The sequence below is a fragment of the Macaca mulatta genome, chromosome 1 (genome assembly GCF_049350105.2).
Source record: "Macaca mulatta isolate MMU2019108-1 chromosome 1, T2T-MMU8v2.0, whole genome shotgun sequence".
Taxonomy (NCBI): domain Eukaryota; kingdom Metazoa; phylum Chordata; class Mammalia; order Primates; family Cercopithecidae; genus Macaca; species Macaca mulatta.
The window spans coordinates 110,828,150-110,849,784 of NC_133406.1; the positions used below are offsets into that span (position 1 = coordinate 110,828,150).

The following is a 21,635-nucleotide window of genomic DNA, read 5'->3' on the forward strand; positions in this document are numbered from 1 at the left end:
TTGAAAGGGCCCATGCAACTGAGAGGCCCTGAAGCTTCACTTTCCTTTGCTGCATGGTGAATCCACCCCAGTCCACAGCCCATGCAGCCCCCACACTCCTCAAGGTCCCCTTTGAAGGCACTCCTCTGGCCTCAGGCCAGGGGGTCAACTGGGAAAGTGAACTCCCAGCCAGGAGGATGGTGGTGAATCTGCAGATTTCCTGGCAACTAGGGTGGAGCAAGGGGCACTCTCAGGAGGAGTGGGGAGGGGGGCTGCCAAGTAGGGTAAGGGGATGGCCGGGGTCTCCACCCTGTGGGATGGGGAAGGGACTGCACTTGGGCCAGCGTTTCATCATTCATTGCCTAGAAGTAGAACTTCTGAGCTGGGAGGAGTCTTAAGGCATCATGCAGCCCAACCACCTCTCTTCTAGATCCACATTAGTCCAACTCCCCAGATTCCCCTGTCCGCTATCCCTAAGCCAGCCCACAGGCCCGCCCCAGAGGAGCACCCCATTGGCCCTCTTTGCGGGGTGAGCTCAAACCTTGCACGGCACACCAAGAGCCCACCTCACTTTGGCCTTGACCTCTGAGGGGGCTCTCCATCAGTGACAGGTAATGAGAAAACCACTAGGGGAGGAGGGTGACAGGGGTCTGGCTGGGAAGGACAGGAAGACAGGACAGGAAGACAGGCTAAAGCTGGCATGCTCTCAGGTCCTGGCCCGCTCAGGCTACCCAGGGAGGAGCTAAGGGGGCATCTGTTTCCTCTTGGCCATGGTCCCCTCAGTCCTACACCAGAGGAGGTGAAAATGGTGCTGGCTTCCTGATGCAGAGCTTCCTGGCCTGGGAATGCATTATGGGGTCCAGCAACACATTCTCATACGCCTTCTCTTCTCTCCCCTCGGAGCTTGGTGGAGCTAAGGTTTAGAGGTGGAGGGTGTGTTGGGGCTCACTGAGCACCAACCACGTACTAGGAGCTGTAGCCAGGCTGGGCTCCCAGCGAGATGTAGTGGGGAAGAAGCAAAGGACCTGTGTGGCTTAGGAGGTGGGACCTCACTCAGGTCCCTTGGTGAATGGATCCAGGAGTGGAGGATGGACCAGAGAGACCTGGGCACAGAGGGTGAGTGGGGATGAAGGAGAGTAAAAGGGGGAAAGGGAGGAGGATGGGGAGGAAGTCAACCATGAGGGAGGGGGTGAGGCCCACATTTAGAATCCAGGCCAGGGGGCTCTGGAAACAGAGGGGAGGCTCAGAAATTGAGGAGCGGGCAACTACCTCGGCTGACACCAGTGCTCCAGCCCCAGATCCTGTTGGGGCAAATATTTACCAGATGACAACAGTTGCTAAGCAAGGAGGAAGGAGGAGGGAGGCCAGTAGCTGCAGGCCCTTCCAGGCTCCTCCCCAACAAAAGCCAGCCTACACAGGCGTGAGCCACCTGCTCCCCACCCCAGCTGGGAGGCTGAGCTATACCCCTCCATACACGCACATCTTGGGATCATCCTGACCTCCGCCCCCCAACACGCCCAAGCTGGCAATACGCCAGAGGGCTGGGCTAGGGGAAATTAATCCCTGGGCTGCCAAGCCTTCCCTCTACTCTGGGACATCTCTTGGGGCTCAGACCTTGCAAAATGCCCCTTTCCCAAACCCTCCTTCAGTGGGGGCTGGGAATGGGGGAGCCAAGGAGTCTGGAAATGGTGAGGGAGGGTGCACTGAAGAATGGAGCCAGGATGTCCCAGGAACTGAGGCCGGGTTCGGGGAAGGAAAGCAGTGACTCCACTAGAGGCTTCGAAGGGGCAGGGAAGCAGGACTGGTGGAGCCAGAGAAGGGGGTCCAGAGGGCCACTCCCTACTCCGGTCCTTGCACAGTGGAGGGCCGTGAGGGATAAAGAAGGGGGAGGGTGGGGTATGTTCAAATGGAGCCAGATGTGGCCCTGTGATGTGGGCTGTTGCTGGCACAGGCACAGCAGGGGCAGGATGTGCCACTGCCGATGGAAAGGATTAGTCAGAAACTGGGAGGGGGCAGCCCCCGGAGAGGGGACAGAGGAGAGCTAGTCCAGGACCCCTTCCTCTTCCCCGCCCCAATCAGGGCTTGCAAGGAGGGGTTGGCTAGGGGTATGTGCTGCCCTCCCATCTCCTCCTCAAGGGGGCCACCGTCTGCCCACCATCCTCAAGGTTCCCACCCATTTTCCTGGCTGAGCCTCAGCTACTCTATGCAAAATGGGGATCCTGGCACCCTCCCCACGGCTGTTAGAGGAGTCCCAGACAGAGGAAGTGTGAGGGCCCAGCACACAAGAGGGGTATACTGGGGATCCTCTTCCTTGGCGGCCTTATTAGGGTGAGGACCCTCCTCTGCAAGGCTTCTCCCTGGGGGTCGATCGCTGGCTTCTCATCCTCAGCCACAGGCCCTCTGGAAATTGGGATGCAGAGATGGGCGGGAAGGACTGGTAGGGAGGACACAAAGAGGAAGCTGCGGGGGTGGGAAGGAGGTTCCTAGAGCCCAGGGCTTCCTAGTGCCTATGGCGGTTCTCCAGGGTTGGAGGGTTGGCCAGAGCAGCTGCAGGGACAAAGTCCCCAGCTCAGCTGCAGCACCCATGGGTCCACTTTGAGGCAAGGATAGATGAGGGCTTGGCTGTGAAATGAAACCAGGGGAGAGACGGAAGCTGCACCACAAGGAGGGACTTCTCAGTGCCTCTGCAACAGCACAAGTCCCCAGGGAGAAGTGGGAAGAGATCCCAGGAAATAAGGCAGACCCGAAGGGTGGGCCGGAGCGCAGCAGTTACTGGAAGACCTATAGAAACAGCATGTGGGACCCTTGGAGAGCCGGGGCCAAGCTGGCAACCAAAAGACTGTTGTTTTCCAAACTCCCATCGGAAAGTTTGAAAAATACACATGGAAACGTGACTCACTGCCCCCTCCCCATGGCCCCCCTTTCCTGGTTTCTGTGATTTTTCTCCCAAGAGTTAATTCAAGTCACATTCCCACAGAAACCAAAGCTTAATGAGGGAGCACAAAGAGCCGGCTGCAGGAGGCCAGAGGCGCCCGGGAGGGGCTGGAAATGGAGATGAGCACTGGGTGGGCCAGGGCCGACCGGGCTGTGGCGTTCTGCCCACTGTGGAACACCTCAGGTGGGGGAAAATTCAGCTCTCTCGAGGGTGGAGATGGAAGGGTTCATTCACACCACCTAAACCAAACCGTCTTGAAGACCCAGTTTTAAGGCAAGAATGAGCCCTTGGGTGCTCCCAGGCTTCTAACCAGAGGTGACAGAACCAGGACTGAAACCTGGGTGCGCTTGCCCTGCCTGGGTGTCTGCGGTATGTCAACTGCACCTTGCTGCCCTCTGTACCCCAGGCCCAGAGAACTTGCTGTCTGGCCTCTTACTCAGAATCCATTCATGGGGCCACAACTAAGGCTAGAAGTCCAGGATAGGGGAAGTGAGGAACACCCCTGAATTCACTCACCTCCACTCCACTGTCCCGCCCCCGTGTATCACGGAACAGGTGCACAGGCACGTTCCTCCCTTTGGGCTGGGGAGCATCAAGGCCGGCCTGCCCCAAGAGGGTGTTTCTGAGCCAGGAATTCCCAGCCTGTCCCAGAGAGGCCAGGGAAGGTGAGGGCTTGGCACTGGGCCAAGGGTGAGTGGCCTTTCACTCTTAAGAATTCTTGGCCGGGCGCGGTGGCTCAAGCCTGTAATCCCAGCACTTTGGGAGGCCGAGACGGGCGGATCACGAGGTCAGGAGATCGAGACCAGCCTGGCTAACACTGTGAAACCCCGTCTCTACTAAAAAAATACAAAAAACTAGCCAGGCGAGGTGGCGGGTGCCTGTAGTCCCAACTACTCGGGAGGCTGAGGCAGGAGAATGGCGTAGACCCGGGAGGCGGAGCTTGCAGTGAGCTGAGATCCGGCCACTGCACTCCAGCCTGGGTGACAGAGCGAGACTCCGTCTCAAAAAAAAAAAAAAAAAAAGAATTCTTAGAAGAGGACCCCAAGTATTCCCAGGCCAGGAGTGATTCCTAAGCATCCATAACTCATCATCACTGCTTGGATATCTCAGATGGCGTTCACGTCTCCCAACACACAGCTCCACTATGCTCCTCCTTCCTCAGCCTCTCCTCCTTCATCTCCCTTGGCCAATGAGCCCCCAAGTCCTTGTGGTTCCTACCTCCAGAATTGTTATCTGTTCTATATACTACCTCCAACTCTCTGGTTTGCTCACCACCAACGCCCACCTAGGTAACTGCAGCAGCCTCCCAACCAGTCTCTCTGCCTCCACCCTTCCCTCTGCTCCCGTCCTTTCTCCTTCTCCTCTATAAACTATAGTGATTCCCTCCCTCCCTCCCTTCCTTCCTTCCTTCCTGGGTAACTGCGGCAGCCTCCCAACCAGTCTCTCTGCCTCCACCCTTGCCTCTGCTCCCATCGTTTCTCCTCCCCACAGTTATTCCCTCCCTCCCTCCCTCCCTCCCTTCCTTCCCTCCCTCCTTTTGAGACAGGATCCTGCTTTGTCATCCAGCAGGCTGGAGTGCATTGGTGCAATCACAGCTCACTGCAACCCAAAATTCCTGGGCTTAAGTGATCCTCCTGCCTCAGCCTCCTGAGTAGCTGGGACCAGGTTCATGCAACTGCACCCAACTAATTTTTTTATTTTTTTATTTTTTGTAGAGATGGGGTCTCACTTTGTTGCCCAGGCTGTTCTCGAACTGCTGGGCTCAAAGAGATCCTCCCACCTTGACCTCCTGAAAGTGCTGGAATTATAGGCATGAGCTGCCACGCCCAGCTCACAGTGACCTTTTCAAAACGAAAGCCTCATTTTCTTTCCAGAAGACTTTAAACTAACAGTGGCTCCACACTGTATTTAGGATAAGTCCAAATTCCTTGACCTGATTTGTAAAGCCCTCCGCAACCTGGGCTCTGCTTGCATCTCTAGCCTTATCTAAATTGCAGCAATCGCAGTCTCTCTCATTGCTTCCTAATTTTTCCAGACATGACACTTACTTTACCCTCTGATCAACTCCTACTCATCATCCAGGCTCAGCTAAAAGTGCCACTAAGTCTGGATGAAGCATCCCCACTCGCCACCAATATCCCTTGTCACACTGTCTGTGACATTGTCTGTGTATGTGTGTCTTCCCCCATTAGAGGGACTCCTCGAGGGTAGAGGCTGGGTGGATCTGGTGCTCTGCCAGCACCTGGCACAGTGCCTGGTGCACAGAAGGTTCTCAATACGTATTTGAGTAGAGTATCCTCATTATAGCCCCGTCACCAACCAATACCCTCAACGTGCTCTACTCCTTCCTCTACTCTTCCCACACAGCTTACCCCTCAGCACCTCATTCTAAGCTCCCCTTCCTCCTGCAGGCCCCACCTTCACTGCCTCCCTTTGTCTGAGCTCCCTGTGCGCTGAGCTCCCTGTGTGCACTGCAACCAGGCCTCTCTCCAACCTAGCCTGGGGCACAGTCACACTAACAATAGTTAAGGAGAGCTACTGTTTACAGAGCACTCACCATGTGTCAGGACCTGTTCTAGGCTCTTTCCATTCCTTGGCTCATTTCATAACCAGCAGGAGCTATAAAAGGGGGTTGGCCCTATGACCTAACTTGTTTGATGGTTCATGACAGGTCCCTCCAGGAGATTATTAACTCCATAGTCATCATGTGTAAAGGAGATGGGGTATGCGCTAGGCCTCAATAAAAGTTTATCAAGGGAAGGAACAATATAATTGCCTCCCTTTATAGCAGGTCCTACCACTAGTAAAACATTATGTCTGGGCAGCCCTGGGAGGTGAGCATGGCAAGGTCATTATTCTCATTTTATAGAGGAGAACTCCCTCTAAAAGTGGGGAGGGACCTGCATCCAGCCACACTGGTGGTAATGAGCTCTATTCCAAAGTGTAGCACCTCCAGGGCTATGCAGAGGGGTCCTGGGTGGTATGTGACAGGGAGGTGCTGTGCCAGGCTGGATAGAGCCCTTCCAGACCATTCATCCAGTGATCTCAGCCCTCACTGGGCATCAACATTGCTTGGAGGAAGGGGGCTTTCAAAACTGTCAATGCCCAAAGTCTTGGATATTTTGATTCAGTAATTGATCTGAGATGACACATGGGCATTTTTCTTTCTCTTTCTTTCTTTTTTTTTTTTTGTCACCCAAGCTGGAGTGCAGTGGCACGATCTCAGCTCACTGCAGCGTCTGCCTCCTGAGCTCAAGCAATTCTGCCTCAGCCTCCTGAGTAGCTGAGATTACAGCACTACGCCTGGCTAATTTTTGTATTTTCAGTGGAGCCTGTAGGGTTTTTGCCATGTTGGCCAGGCTGGTCTTGAACTCCCAAGCTCAGGTGATCCACCTCCTCAGCCTCCCAAAGTGCTGTGATTACAGGCGTGAGACACTGTCCCTAGCCTAAATTATTTTTTAGAAATGGGGTCTTGGCCGGGCGCGGTGGCTCACGCCTGTAATCCCAGCACTTTGGGAGGCCGAGGCGGGTGGATCACAAGGTCAGGAGATAGAGACCACGGTGAAACCCCGTCTCTACTAAAAATACAAAAAATTAGCCGGGCGCGGTGGCCGGCGCCTGTGGTCCCAGCTACTCCCGGAGGCTGAGGCAGGAGAATGGCGTGAACCCGGGAGGCGGAGCTTGCAGTGAGCCGAGATCGGGCCACTGCACTCCAGCACTCCAGCCTGGGGGACAGAGCGAGACTCCGTCTCAAAAAAAAAAAAAAAAAAACAAAAACAAAAAAGAAATGGGGTCTTACTCTGTTGTCCCTTACTGCAGCCTTAAACTCCTGGGCTCAAGCAATCCTCCTGCCTCAGCCTGATGTGTAGCTAGGATGGAACTTTTATTATCAGTTCCATTTTACAGGTGAGAAAACAAAGCACGGAGGGTCCAATGTTGCACAATTAATAAATGGTGAAGCTGGGATTCAAACCCTAGAGACCTAGCTTCAAAGGCCACCTGGACTATTCCCAACCTGGACTCCATAGCTGTCAACCCCAAAGTTGCAAAGGAGCCAGTGGTAGAGCTAGGCCCAGAATGTAAGTCTCCTCTGGGCAGAAACGTCAGAGAGTCAGTGAAAGTGAGTAAACCAAGGTCAGAAAAGCCACAATCCAGGCCTAGAAGCCTAGTAGCTCCTAGGAGCTAAGGAGCTAAGGCCTAATTGCTAAGGAGAGGGCTCCAGGGCCCTCTCCTTCAAAGGGGAGGAAGGGGCTGACAGTGGGGAAGCCTTTGCCTGCCTGCCTCCCTCCCTGCCAAAGGGGAGCCCTGACCAGCCCCAGCTGAGTTGTCACCTCCCTGTGCTAATTGATGCAGCCTCCTAATTGCCCATCACAAGGAGGCAATTAAGCCCCGATTAGAAAGCCAGAGCTGATTAGTGCTCAGCTTCCCACAGCCTCTGGGGACCCCAGGGGTCTACAGGAACCTGCTGCCCACCCCCAGGGAGGAGAACTGTTGCTTGTATCAAGCATACTGGAAGTTTATGTTCCTCCCTTTCTCTCCCAAGGATGGGGGTGGGAGGTGTGAGCATCTTGGCTTACCCCTTACCTTTGCACTGCAGGGTAGCTCTATCTCTCAGTCCCACTAGACATGACTTGCCTTCCCTGACAACTGACAACATTCATGTCACCCCACAGTTCACAAGTACTCCCTCACCACCCCCTCCATCCTCCCTACAAGCCTGCAGGTAGGGTATCCTGAGTTATCACTGGGGCTCAGAAAAGGTAAGTGATGTGTCTGGGATCACGCAGCCCATTTTGATCACAGATCTTGTACTCCTAACTTACATATGTGAGAAGTCCTTCCCATGATCTCACCTCAGTTATTCCTATGTAACATGGTAGACAGTTGGGCCGAGTTGTGTACCTTCTTTTCACATGGCATTTTATGCTAGGTTATCCCATTTCATCTGTCTCACTCCATCTGTTTATCTACCTGACTCCCATCCCGAGAACTCAATGCCCATTTCAAGAAATCCTTTCTGGGATTATAGAATCTGAAGTCTGCGGACAGGGAATCTAGTTCACTCTTCCATTAACTTGCTCTGTCACCTCAGAAAAATTGCTCCCCTTCTATGAGCCTCAGTTTTCACACCTTCAAAACAAGAGAACCAGACTGGAAGATTTCTAAGGTCTTTCCAACCTCCATCCCTTCTACTACAAGGGAATAGATGATGAGGGCCTGAACTACCCTCTTGCATGCTATCAAGGCCTGGGGTGAGATGGGCATACCCCTCTTGTACTGAAATTGTGTGGGCCCCAAAGCTGAACAAGAATGAAACTATCCTGACAGGGACTAAGAGAGGCTGGGAACTCCCAGGCTATAGCAGAAGCTGGAGGATGGGGTGATGGTGGTGGGTGGTGTAGACATGACGATCACACACACACACGCACACGCACCCCTGTCCCTAGGACCAGGGCAGAGAGAAAATGGTGGGGGAGCCGCCATCCAGTTGGATGGAATGGAACCGGGGCCTACTCTCTTGGGTTTGGAAGAGAGTGAGAGGTAGGCTGGCTGCCCAGGTTCTGGCCCATATTAGGCCATGCAGTTTGCCAGCTTCCCTCATCAGTGTTGGGTTCACACAGGGCAAGGCAGGCAGGGAGGCTAGGGGACTTGGGGTCCATCTCCTCTGGGGTCTGAACCGTCCTCTAACTCCCATGCTCCTGCTCCTCCTTTTCTGCTTTCTGGGCCTTCCCAAGCATGGTGAAGAGTCAGGCTAGCCTGGGTTCCAATCCTGGCTCTGCCACTCATGTCCTGCCCATGGCACCATGGGCCAAGTTGAGAGTTTCCTCTTTGGTAAAACAGGGATAACAGTCATTCCATAGGGCTGTTGTGAGCAATAAGTGATATGTGCATGTAGAGCATGGAGCAAAGCGCCTGCCCCTTATTGGGGCTCAGTTCTGCCATCCCTCAGTTTCCTTGCCAGTACCTGGCAGAGATCCAGGGCCTGGGTTGGGGGAATGCATGCTCAGCAGTGAGAAGGAGCCACAAGGCATCCGGTCCCCAGCACCAGGTCCCTCTGCAGCCTTCCCTTTCCTGTGGTGAATCACTGCTCGCGGGCCTTGGGGACCCAGGAGTCCCCAGCTTGCCACAAACACTACCATTGTCATGGAAACCGGGCCTCCCCTTCCTCTCTCGCTGATTGATTTCACCGCAGCTTCTCCCACATTGTGTCTGGTTCCTAGATCTCAGCTTTTGACTCATTGACTGACTTCACCGCCTCTCATTTCACGTCCTCAAGAGAATAGCAGCCTCATCAGGACCCCCAACCCCTCAGGCCAGTCTCTTTCCCTGGTGGCCACGACTTCCTTCCCTGCCATGTTAGGCTGGACATCCCCTAGGAAAACATCTTTCTGGGAGGGGTGAGCGAGAGTCTGCCCCCGAGCCCCAGGGCCTGGAACTTCGCCCAGGCCTCAGGATCCCATCTCTCCTGCCCCAGCAGAGAATCCTCAGCGCCCAGGCATGAGATGAGCAAGCGCAAGGGAGGTGGCCACGGGGAGAGACCGACAGGCGCTGGCGCCACCTGCTGGCGCAGCAGAGACCAGCCCCACCTTCTCCTTCCCTGTGGGTGCATCCAGGCTAGTCCTGAGTGGCAGGAGGCCCTGGCTGTGTCCTTCCAGAGGAGACAGTCGTCCACATTATTCATTCACAGATATTTACTCAGTGCCATCTGGGTGCCAAAGACAGCTTTCATCTTCATGGAAAAAGTAATTAATGTGTGATGAGTGCCTCCAAACGCTGAGGAGCAGAGAACCCAGCACCTAACCCAGTCTGCGGTTGTGTGGCAGGCCTGTCTGAGGAAGGGATGATTAAGCTGAGTCCTGGATAAGAATCACCAACATTTATTAAGCACTTTCTGTGTACTAGACAGTATGTCAGTACTTTACATGTCTCTTCCCACTAACTGCACAACGATCCCATGAGGTAACTGCTACTATTAGCTTCACTTTATAGATGGGAAAACAGGTTCAGAGATGTGCAGCAATTTGCACAGGGCTCACAGGTACTACACAGGGCACTGCCACCCACCTACAGGATCCTGCTTGAATAGCCAGGCAGAAGGGGAGAAGCAAGTGTGTTCCAGGCAGAGGAAATGGAGTGGGGAGCCCCTGGCTGTGCAGACACAGGAGGAGAGATGGGTAAAGAAGACCAAAAAGGAACACCCAGGAAGGTGGAGACAAGCCAGGGAGAAAATCAAGAATTCCGAGGGAAAGGAGGCATGTGTTGGGTCAGAGGTCAAAAGCAAAGCAACGTAAAAGCTGAGACTAGACTCAGTATCACTCTCAGGGAGCCCTGGGCAGTGTGGGAAGGTGGGGAACAGAAACACAGGAGGCCAGAGTAGATCACGCCTCTGCTCAAGTCTCAGTGCCGGGGCTGGAGCCAATCCACAGCCCCTGAGTAGTCTGTGAAGGCTGCCTGGGAGAGACATGTACAGTTACGCACCTGGGAGGGCACGCAAGTGCCTCTAGGATATGGGCAATAAGTTGAACCAGGCAGCCTGAGTGTAACTCTCTAGGTTCTGGGACTGAACACAAGAATTAATTAGAAGTATGGGGAGGTAACAGAGTGGGGAGCAGCCTGACCTCTAACCCCCAGACTCCTGGGGGAGCTGGAAGAGGGCCTAGTACAAGGATGTTGGCATTAGAAGTGTCTTGGATGCTGGGCGCAGTGGTTCACACCTGTAATTCCAGCACTTTGGGAGTCCGAGGCGGGTGGATCACCTGAGGTCAGGAGCTCAAGACCAGCCTGCCCAACATGGCAAAACCCCGTCTCTACTAAAAATACAAAAAAAAAAAAAAAAAAAAAAAATTAGCTGGGTGTGGTGGCAGGTGCCTGTAATCCCAGTTACTCAGGAGGCTGAGGCAGGAGAATTGCTTGAACCCAGGAGGTGGAGGTTGCAGCGAGCCAAGATTGTGCCACTGCACTCCAGCCTGAGCGACGAGAGTGACATTCCGTCTCAAAAAAAAAAAAAAAAAGAAGTGTCTTGGAGGTCATCTGGCTCAAATTACTCCACCTGCAGGGGCTTGCACCTGCTGGTGAGAGCCCACTCTTCACATTGAAATCAACCATGGTGAGAGAATTTACCCAGTGGAAATTGGCAACTGCCACAAACCAGGACTTTCTCCACCCTGGTTATTAAACATTTACCAGCACACCACTGTTCGCATTCTCCTACCCTCCCACTCTTTTGAGAAAAGGAAACTGAGATGGGGAGTGACTCATTCAGTATCACATGGTCATTTTTTTCCTTTCATTCATTCAATCATTTACTCAACAAATTTTTATTGAATGCCTCCTCTATGCTAGGTTTTGGAGAGACACATCCCTTATTCATGGAGAGTGATCAGTCTGAGTAACACAAATACACAAACTGGCTTTGAAAGCACTGGGAGTTGGCTGGGCATGGTGGCTAACGCCTGTAATCCCATCACTTTGGGAGGCTGAAGAGGGCCGATCACCTGAGGTCAGGAGTTCAAGACCAGCCTGGCCAACATGGTGCAACCACATGTCTAATAAAAATACAAAAATTAGTCGGTAGCTGGGCATGGTGTTGTGCGCCCGTAGTCCCAGCTGCTCGGGAGGTTGAGGCAGGAGAATTGCTTGAACCCGGGAGGTGGAGGTTGCAGTGAGCCGAGACTGCGCCACTGCACTCCAGCCTGGGTGACAGAGCAAGACTCTGTCTCAAAAAAAGAGGATATGACTCCTCCACTTCAGCTCAGGTCTGAAGGATGAGTGGGAGATAGCCAAAATGAGAGAGAGGGTTCGAGGCAGAGAGAACAGTGTGTGCAAAGCCCTAGAGGATGGAGAGGGACTGTCTAGGAGCATGTGACCCATGTATACTTCTCTTGATAGACTCATTTTACTAGCAGTGACTGAGAGGAGGTGTATGCATGCTTAGGGATCCCTTCTGAGCCATCCACCAAGTCACATCAGTGAGTCAGCAGCACTATTGAGTTCTTGCTGTGTACGAGCCCCAGACCAGGTGCTGGAGAATAGAGGAACCCAGTGATGGGATATACTAAACCTCATGCAGACAGTAGCCCCTTGGAGATCAGATGAGGGCAGGCTGTGAGGGCCCAGGTGTGGGAGTGGGGATGGAAGGGGAGAGGAGAGATGGAGCTGGATGTGGGAGTGAAAGGTATGCCAGAAAAGCAGGGGGAGAAGTGGAATATTTGGCAATGTATGGGCGAGGGAGAGGGTGTTCAAGAGGGAAGGATGGATGAGCACACAGAGTTTCTGAACGGCAAACATTTATTAAGCACCTACTTTGTGTTGGGTGCTGAGAATACAGGAGTAGACTAGATCCAGTCCCTGTTCTCAAAGAGCTTCCAGTGTACTGGGGAAACAGAAGTGTAAATATGCAGTTACAATAGAGCATAATGAATTGTAAGGGATACCAAGAAATGACCAGGGGAGATTATGTCACTAGGAAAAAGTGTCATGTAGCTCGGTGCAGTGGTTCACACCAGTAATCCCAGCACTTCGGGAGGCCAAGGTGGGCAGATCACTTGAGCTCCGAAGTTTGAGATCAGCCTGGGCAATATAGAGAAACTCTGTCTCTACAAAAATTACAAAAATTAGCTGAGCATGGTGGCGCACGCCTGTAATCCCAGCTACTTGGGAGGCTGAGGTGAGAGGATGGCTTGAGCCAGGAGTCAGAGGGTGCAGTGAGCCAAGACTGTGCCACTGCACTCTAGCCTGAGTGACAGAGCCAGAACCTATCTAAAACAAACAAACAAACAAACAAACAACGATATGTAAATTGAGTCCTGCAAGATGAACAAACATTAACCAGGTGAAGGGTCGGGGAATAGCAGATGATGATAGCACAGGCCAAAGCCCTGAAAGAAAGTCCATGTGGGCTGGGCGTGGTGGCTCACACCTGTAATCCCAGCACTTTGGGGGGCCAAGGTGGGCGGATCACCTGAGGTCAGGAGTTCGAACCAGCCTGGCCAACATGGTGAAACCCTGTCTCTACAAAAAATACAAAAATTAGCTGAACGTGGTGGCAGGCATCTGTAATCCTAGATACTTGGGAGGCTGAGGCAGGAGAATTGCTTGAACCCAGGAGGTGGAAGTTGTAGTGAGCCGAGATTGCACCGCTGCACTCCAGCATAAACACGGCAAGACTCCTCTGTCTCAAAAAAAAAAAAAAAAAGGAAAAGAAAGAAAGAAGAAAGTCCATGTGGCTGGAGTACAGAATGGGAAGGAGGGGCAGGATGGGCTGGACAGGTGGGCAGGAGCTGGCCAGGACAAGGACATCATCGCCATACTAAGGAGTGTGAATCTAATGGCAATGGGGAACTAAGACGGTGCTTTTAGCAGGAGCATTTCATGATCACAATTTTTTTTTTTTTTTTTGAGATGGAGTCTCGCTGTGTTGCCCAGAGCTGGAGTGCAGTGGTACGATCACAGCTCACTGCAACCTCCACCTCTCAACTTCAAGCAATTCTCCTGCCTCAGCCTCCCAAGTAGCTGTGATTACAGGCACCTACCACCAAACCCAGCTAATTTTTGTATTTTTTGTAGAGATGGGGTTTTGCCATGTTGCCCAGGCTGGTCTCAAACTCTTGACCTCAGGTGATCCACCTGCCTTGGCCTCCCAAAGTGTTGGGATTACAGGTGTGAGCCACCACACCTGGACTCTTTTTTTTTTTTTCTTTTGAGATGGAGTTTTGCTCTGTCACCAGGCTGGAGTGCAGTAGCGCAATCTTGGCTCACTGCAACCTCCACCTCCCGGGTTCAAGCAGTTCTCCTGCCTCAAGTGAGGTTTCACCATGCTGGCCAGGATGGTCTCAATTCCTGACCTCGTGGTGATCTCATTTTTTAAAAAATGATCTCTCTGGCTGGGTGCAGTGGCTCATGCCTATAATCCCAGCACTTTGGGAGGCTGAGGCAGGGGGATCACCTGAGGTCAAGAGTTTGAGACCAGCCTGGCCAACATGGTGAAACCCCGTCTCTACTAAAAAATTAGCTGGGTGTGGTGGCGGGCACCTGTAATCCCAGCTACTCGGGAGGCAGAGGCAGGAGAATTGCTTAAATCCAGGAGGCGGAGGTTGCAGTGAGCCAAGATCGCGCCATTGCACTCCAGCCTGGGTGACACAGCAAGACTTTGTCTCAAAAAAATAAAAATAAAAAATAAATATCTGGCCACTGTGTGGAGAATGATTTGAAGGGGACAGGGGAGGCAAGAGTGGGGACAGGGGAGGCAAGAGTGGGGGCAGAGCAGGCAGAGGATATTAGAGGCAGGAGGTGAGGATGGCTTGGATCAGGATGGTAGCAAAAGGTGAGAATGTTAATGGACTTGGGAAACGTCTTGATCCACAGTTGAAAGGACTTGTTGATGGACTGGATGGGAGGAAGTTTGGGGAAAGGGAGGAATCATAGATGGTTCCAGATTTCTGGCTGGAGCAACCAGGTGGATGGTGATGTCATTTACCGGAAGCTGGAGAGGAGCCAGTTTGGACTGCTGTGGGCAGAGCCAGCACTAAATATTCAGGGCTCCTAGTTCCCAAACCAGCAGCTGCTTTCCCTGGGGGCTGCTGGACAAAACCATGGAGAGAATTCAGGACAGATGAAAGGGAGTGTGGGGAAGGAGTGGGGCAGAAGCAAAGGAAGCAGACTAAGAGTAACAACAGCTAACTAATGCTGGTATAAATTCTCACATGACCATCCTTTCTTTCATTTTTTAATTATTTTATTTTGAGACAAGGTCTCATTCTGTTCCCCAGTCTGGAATGCAGTGGTGTGATCTTGGCTCACTGCAACATCCACCTCCCGGGTTCAAGCAATTCTCCTGCCTCAGCCTCCTGATAGCTGGGATTACAGGTGCACGCCGCCATACTCAGCTAATTTTTTGTATTTTTCGTAGAGACGAGGTTTCACCATGTTGGCTAGGCTGGTCTCAAACTTCCAACCTCAAGTGATCCACCTGCCTCGGCCTCCCAAAGTGCTTGGCCCCTGCACCCAGCCTTTTTGTAAATTTTTGAATAGTGATGGGATCTCGCTCTATCACCCAGTCTGGAGTGCACTGGCACGATCACAGCTCACTGTAACCTTGAACTCAAGTGCTCCTCCCATCTCAGCCTCCTAAGTAGCTGAGACTACAAGAGCACCTCACCATACCTGGCTAATTAAAAAATATGCTTTTGGCTGGGCACTGTGGCTCATGCCTGTAATCCCAGCACTTTGGGAGGTCGAGGTGGGTAGATTACCTGAGGTCAGGAGTTCAAGACCAGCCTGATCAACGTGGCAAAACACCATCTCTACTAAAAATACAAATATTTGCCAGGTGTGGTGATGCATACCCATAATCCCAGCTACTGGGGAGGCTGAGGCAGGAGAATGGCTTGAACCCAGGAGGCGGAGGTTGCAGTGAGCCAAAATCGTGCCACTGCACTCCAGCCTGGGCAACAAGAGCAAAACTCCATCTCAAAAAAAAAAAAAAATTTTTTTTTTAGCGATGGGGTCTCGCTATGTTGTCCTGGCCAGATAGCATGACCGTCCTTTCTAAATTAGCCACCTCAAACCTTTCTGCCCCCATATCCTAGTTTATTTTTCTTTGCAGTGATGATCACTACCAGAAAGTACATTATCTACTTGACTACTGTCTGCCTCCCTCCCCCATAGAATATCAGCTCCATGCAAGTAGGGACCTTGTCTATCTTGTTCTCTGGGGTAGCCAGGGCCTAGAATAGTTTCTGACACAACATGTATTTGATAGATATTTATTGGATGAAAAGTTGTGTTTTTTTTTTTTTTTTGAGACGGCGTTTCACTCTTGTTGCCCAGGCTGGAGTGCAGTGGTGCAATCTCAGCTCACCGCAACCTCTGCCTCCTGGGTTCAAGAGATATTCCTGCCTCAGCCTCCCGAGTAGCTGGGGTTACAGGCATGTGCCACCATGCCCAGCTAATTTTGTATTTTTAGTAGAGAAGGGGTTTCTCCATGTTGGTCAGGCTGGTCTCCAACTCCCCACCTCAGGTGATCTGCCCGCTTCAGCCTCCCAAAGTGCTGGGATTACAGGGATGAGCCACCACACCCGGCCATGGATGAAATGTTTTAAATCCTTACAAGGTAGATATTATTTCCCTTCAGACCCAGGTCAGTTGGACTCAAATGCCTGTTTCCTCCTCAGCCTGTCCCATGAACAGTGTCTCCCAGAAACTCAGACGGGCGCTGGACATGAAACCAGGTTTAGGCAACTGGAGGGGTCTCCGGGTAACCTGGGGAGCTGCTCAGACCCACGGGGATTCCCAGATCTCAGCTACCTGGGTGTTCGTCCCGAGTCAGGAATAGACTGGTAGCATCATTGTCCCCCATGTGTTGGATGCCAGAAGCCAGGGGCAAGGAGAAGCTGGAGATGACACCTGAGGAGGCAAGCCCAGCATGGAGCCCTGGCTGAGCAGAGAAGCCACACTTGGGCCCTAATGAGGACGCTCAGGCTAGAGCCACTTCTAGGAATTGGCCTGCGGCGCCACCTGGTGGCCAATGTTCAAAGACATGCTTCTTTGAACCCGTCCCCTGATCCCTGAGATCCATGCAAGCCGGCCACCTGCTCAACCAGCAAGTCTCCCTGGGCACCTCCAGCACCAACTTCCAGACATCCCTCCAATTCTCTCCCTTCGAATGAACCTCACCCATCCTTCAGATCTACTTCATCCAGGAACCACTCCCTCCACCCTCTGTGGCCTCCAAGCACTCACTGAGTATCACTGTCTACCTCTGGGGTCCCAGGCTCTGGAGCCAGATTGCTCTGGTTTTGAACACTGAAGTCTACTTACCAGCTCTGTGATCTAGGAAAGTTACTTAACCTCTCGGAACCTCAGGTCCCTTCATGTGAAGCAGAGACACCAAGTCCATCTTCACAGAATTGTGAAGACCATTATATCAAGTCTGAAAAGGCCAGAACAGAGCCTGGCACCAAACATGCATTCAGGAAGTGTGAAGTCCCTTCCCACCCCTCTCTCTGCCTTTCTCTTCCCTTTCCTGAAAAAAGAAGCATGACAGATCAGAAAGCAGAAGGGAGTCACAGGACTCGGGTTCTCTGGGCCTCAGTCTCCTCTGTAAAATGAGCACATTAGATAATTGATGAACTATTCATTCACTCATTTCCCTCCTCATTCATTCATTCAACTTCTAGTCCAGCTCTGACATTCTGTACTATATGCCATCAATTCATCTGTGCCAGACTGCATCTTGCATTGCAGAATCCCGTTAGTACCTAGCACAGTGCCTGGCACAGGGAGGGCAATTAGAAAATCCTCAATAACCTAGGAAGGGCATGTTTACTGCCTCCCCCTCCCTGCCCCAAGACAGCATCCAGCCCCTGGCTGGCACCAGGTGCCCTTCCCCCTCCCTCACCCCAGCTCGAAACCAGAGCTGGCGCCACTGAGTGTGGAATCTGGGGACCAACTGTCACAGCTCCAGTATCACCCGCCTCCTGGACGCCTGGGTCCAGCCCTGAGTCCCAGAGGGGCCTCATCAACCAGCTGTCCTAAGGGGCCCAGACTCCGTCCCAGCCCCTCTGAGTTGCTCTCCCTGGGGAAATCAGACAGTGCAGGGGACCTGGCAGGGGGAGTGCCAGGGTAGTCCCAAGGGAGGAGCAGAGATGTTTGTCCAGCTCCAAACCTAGGATGAGCCTGCAAAGCCCTTGGAGATCAGATCCACAACAACAGAAGGACTCACAGTGACCTCTCTCCCCAATCTCTGTAGCCCTCAGAGTCCCAAAGACCTTTTTTTCTTTCTTTCTTTTTGAGAGGAGTTTGGCTCTTGCTGCCCAGGCTGGAGTGCAACGGAGGCCAAGGTGGGCAGATCACAAGGTCAGGAGTTTAAGACCAGCCTGACCAACATGGTGAAACCCCGTCTCTACTAAAAATACAAAAATTAGCTGGGCATGGTGGCGTGCGCCTGTAATCCCAGGTACTCAGGAGGCTGAGGCAGAAGAATCGCTTGAACCCAGGAGTCAGAGGTTGCAGTGAGCCGAGATCACACCATTGCATTCCAGCCTGAGCAACAGAGTGAGACTCCATCTCAAAAATAAATAAATAAATAAATAAGGGTTGGGCATGGTGGTACACGCCTGCAATCCCGGCACTTTGAGAGGCCGAGGTAGGGGGATCACTTGAGCTCAGGAGTTTGACACCAGCCTGGTCAACATGGCAAAACCCCATCTCTACAAAAAATACAAAAATTAGCCAGGCAGGGTGCGCATGCCTGTAGACCAAACTACTCAGGAAACTGAGGTGGGAGGCTCGCTTGAACCTGGGAGTTCGAAGTTTCAGTGAGCCAAGATCATGCCACAGTATTACAGCCTGGACAACACAGCAAGACCCTGCCTCAAAATAAACAAACAAACAAATCAATCAATCAATAAAATAAAATAAAATAGGCTGGGTGTGGTGGCTCACGCCTGTAATCCCAGCACTTTGGGAGGCTGAGGCAGGCGGATCATGAGGTCAGGAGATCAAGATCATCCTGGCTAACACGATAAAACCCCATCTCTACTAAATACAAAAAAAAGTAGCCAGTTGTGGTGGCACATGCCTGTAATCCCAGCTACTCGGGAGGCTGAGGCAGGAGAATTGCTTGAATCCGGGAGGCAGAGGTTCCAGTGAGCTGAGATTGTGCTACTGCACTCCAGCCTGGGCGACAGGGCGAGACTCTGTCTCAAAAAATATATAAAATAAAATAAAATAAAATAAAATAATATAAATAAATTAGATGAGGTCTCACTTTGTTGCCCAAGCTGGTCTCAAACTCGTGGGCTCAAGCGATCCTTCCGCCTCAGCCTCCCAAGGTACGGGGTTACAGGCATGAGCCACCATGCTCTACCCCAAAGACCATTTTGTCCTTACATTTAATCTTGTTTACCCATGTTCTCTGGGTCATGTAGGCCAGTTTCTGTGTCTTACTGAGGGTAGGGATCAAGTCTCACATTTCTTTTGTGTGGCCTACAGAATTTTATTCCATATTCTCATTGATTAAAATTAATTAATGCTAGTGAGATTTGGACTGCTGATATAAAGTAAAAAAAAAAAGAAAACAAAAAGATTAATGTGTTGAGTACATTCTATCAAAGGAGAGAAAACTGGCTGGACCCTTAGCAGGAAGGATGGTGGTTAGATAGCAACGCAGACTTCCCACAAGAAAGGGATATTAAGGAAAAAAAGGCGGAGACCGGGATGGTGGCTGACACCTGTAATCCCAGCACTTTGGGAGGCCGAGGCGGGCGGATCATGAGGTCAAGAGATACAGACCATCCTGGCCAACGTGGTGAAACCCTGTCTCTACTAAAAATACAAAAATTAGCTGGGCATGGTGGTGCGCGCCTGTAGTCCCAGCTACTCGGGAGGCTGAGGCAGGAGAATCACTTGAACCCAGGAGGCGGAGGTTGCAGTGAGCTGAGATGGTGCCACTGCACTCCAGCCTGACGACTAAGCGAGACTCCATCTCAAAAAAAAAAGAAAAGAAAGAAAGAAAAGGAAGGAAAGAATGGCCAGACATGGTGGCTCATTCCTATAATCACAGCACTTTGGGAGGCCAAAGTGGGAGGATCACCTGAGGCCAGAAGTTCAAGACCAGACTGGGCAACATAGCAAGAGCTGATCTCTACAAAAAATTTTAAAATTGGCTGGGTATGGCAGCATGCGCCTGTGGTTCAGCTATTGGAGAGGCTGAGGTGGAAGGATCGCTTTATCCTGGGAGATCAAGGCTTCCGTGAGCCATGATCAAGCCACTACATTCCAGTCTGGGTGACAGAGCAAGACCTTGTCTGAAAAAAAAAAAAAAAAAGAAAAGAGAAGAAAAGAAAATGGGAGCCGGGCGTGGTGGCTCACACCTGTAATTCCAGCACTTTGGGAGGCTGAGGCAGGTGGATCACAAGGTCAGGAGTTCAAGATCAGCCTGGCCAACATGGTGAAGCCCTGTCTCTACTAAAAATACAAAAATTACCCAGGCATGGTGGCGGGCGCCTGTAATCCCAGCTACTCAGGAGGCTGAGGCAGAGAATTGCTTGAACCTAGGAGGGAGAGGTTGCAGTGAGCCAAGATGGCGCCACTGCACTCCAGCCTGGGCAACAGAGCGAGACTCCGTTCCCCCACAAAAAAAAAGAAAAAAAGAAAAGAAAATGGGAAAATCCCATTATGCATGAGAGAGGAGGTTCAGCTGACTAGGACAGATAGAGAAGGCCTCCTGAGAGAAGCAGGAAGATGGGGGAGATGACCTCTCTAAGGGCCAGTCTGCTTGGTAAGACAGCCTTGGTGGCAGCCTCCTGTGTCTCTCTCCCTCAGGGTTCTGAGAAATAGGGCTAAGGAGGGGCAAGTGTTAGGTGTGAACCCCCATCCCTTGGTACTGAATGTTCAGACAGTGATAACAGGTGCTCAGAAGTGCTCAGAGGAAAGAAGGGATACAATTCCTGGCCGGGCGTGGTGGCTCACGCCTGTAATCCCAGCAGTTTGGGAGGCCAAGGTGGGGGCGGATCACCTGAGGTTAGGAGTGCGAGACCAGCTGGTCGAGATGGCGAAACCCCATCTCTACTAAAAGTACAAGAATTAGCCAGGCGTGGTGGTACGTGCCTGTAATCCCAGTTACTCAGGAGGCTGAGGCAGGAGAATAGCTTGAACCCAGGAGGCGGAGGTTGCCGTGAGCCAAGATCACACCACTGCACTCCAGCCTGGCAACAGAGTGAGACTCTGTCTCAAAAAAAAGAAGGGATACAACTCACAAGCACACAGTCTGGATCATCCACCCCACTCCTATCTCCCAACCTCCACAAGAACCCTGGAATCTCCACTGGGTCGCCTTTCCTGCCCTGCAGCCTGGCTTGTGTGTGTGTATGTACTCAACAACTCAACAGGGTCCTTTGTTCCCCAGGCATGAGGCCAGAAGCCTGGCTTGTGCAAGAAAGACAGAAAAAAGAGAGAGAGAGAGAAAGAGAGAGAGACAGAGAGAGAGAGTCAGAGGTCACCTGCATTCCAGGGTTTAACAGGAATTATTTTTAGAATTATTTGCTATTTGTTTGGAATGATTTTATTTCAGCAAGTCTAGACCTAGAAGTGACTTCAAGTGACCTATGATGGGTCAGAATAAATCTCCTCCAGTGCCCGGCACATCCCAGGAGCTCAATAGGAAGTGGTTGGCTGAATGAATGAATGAATGAATGAATGTATGAACAAATGAAAATTCCTGAAGACCATAATCTGGCTAAAGTCAAACACAAGGGGAGAACAACCAGGGCCAGGAAACTAAAACTGATTGAACACTTAAGATAGCCAGGCACTGTGTTAGGACCTTGGTTTATTTTATTTTATTTATTTATTTATTTATTTATTTATTTATTTTTTTTTTTGAGACGGAGTCTCGCTCTGCCGCCCAGGCTGGAGTGCAGTGGCTGGATCTCAGCTCACTGCAAGCTCCGCCTCCCGGGTTCACGCCATTCTCCTGCCTCAGCCTCCCGAGTAGCTGGGACTACAGACGCCCGCCACCGCGCCCGGCTAGTTTTTTGTATTTTTTAGTAGAGACGGGGTTTCACCGTATTAGCCAGGATGGTCTCGATCTCCTGACCTCATGATCCGCCGGTCTCGGCCTCCCAAAGTGCTGGGATTACAGGCTTGAGCCACCGCGCCCGGCCGGTTTATTTTATTTTTTGAGACAGAGTCTCCCTCTGTTACCCAGGCTGGAGTGCAA

The 21,635-nt window shown here is 51.9% G+C and overlaps 1 protein-coding gene across 2 annotated transcripts in view; it reads right to left on the reverse strand.

The window, feature by feature from the left end:
* The window catches only part of LMNA (lamin A/C), a 61,229-nt gene that overhangs the window by 35,905 nt on the left and 3,689 nt on the right, over positions 1-21,635 (reverse strand). Inside the window, exon 3 of one of the 2 annotated variants that reach the window (XM_077996636.1) lies at positions 16,733-16,844. The exons of the other annotated variant lie outside the window; for it this stretch is intronic. The gene's annotated coding sequence lies outside the window, so the exon portion shown is untranslated. The remainder of the gene's footprint in view (positions 1-16,732; positions 16,845-21,635) is intronic. 2 annotated transcript variants of the gene reach the window in all.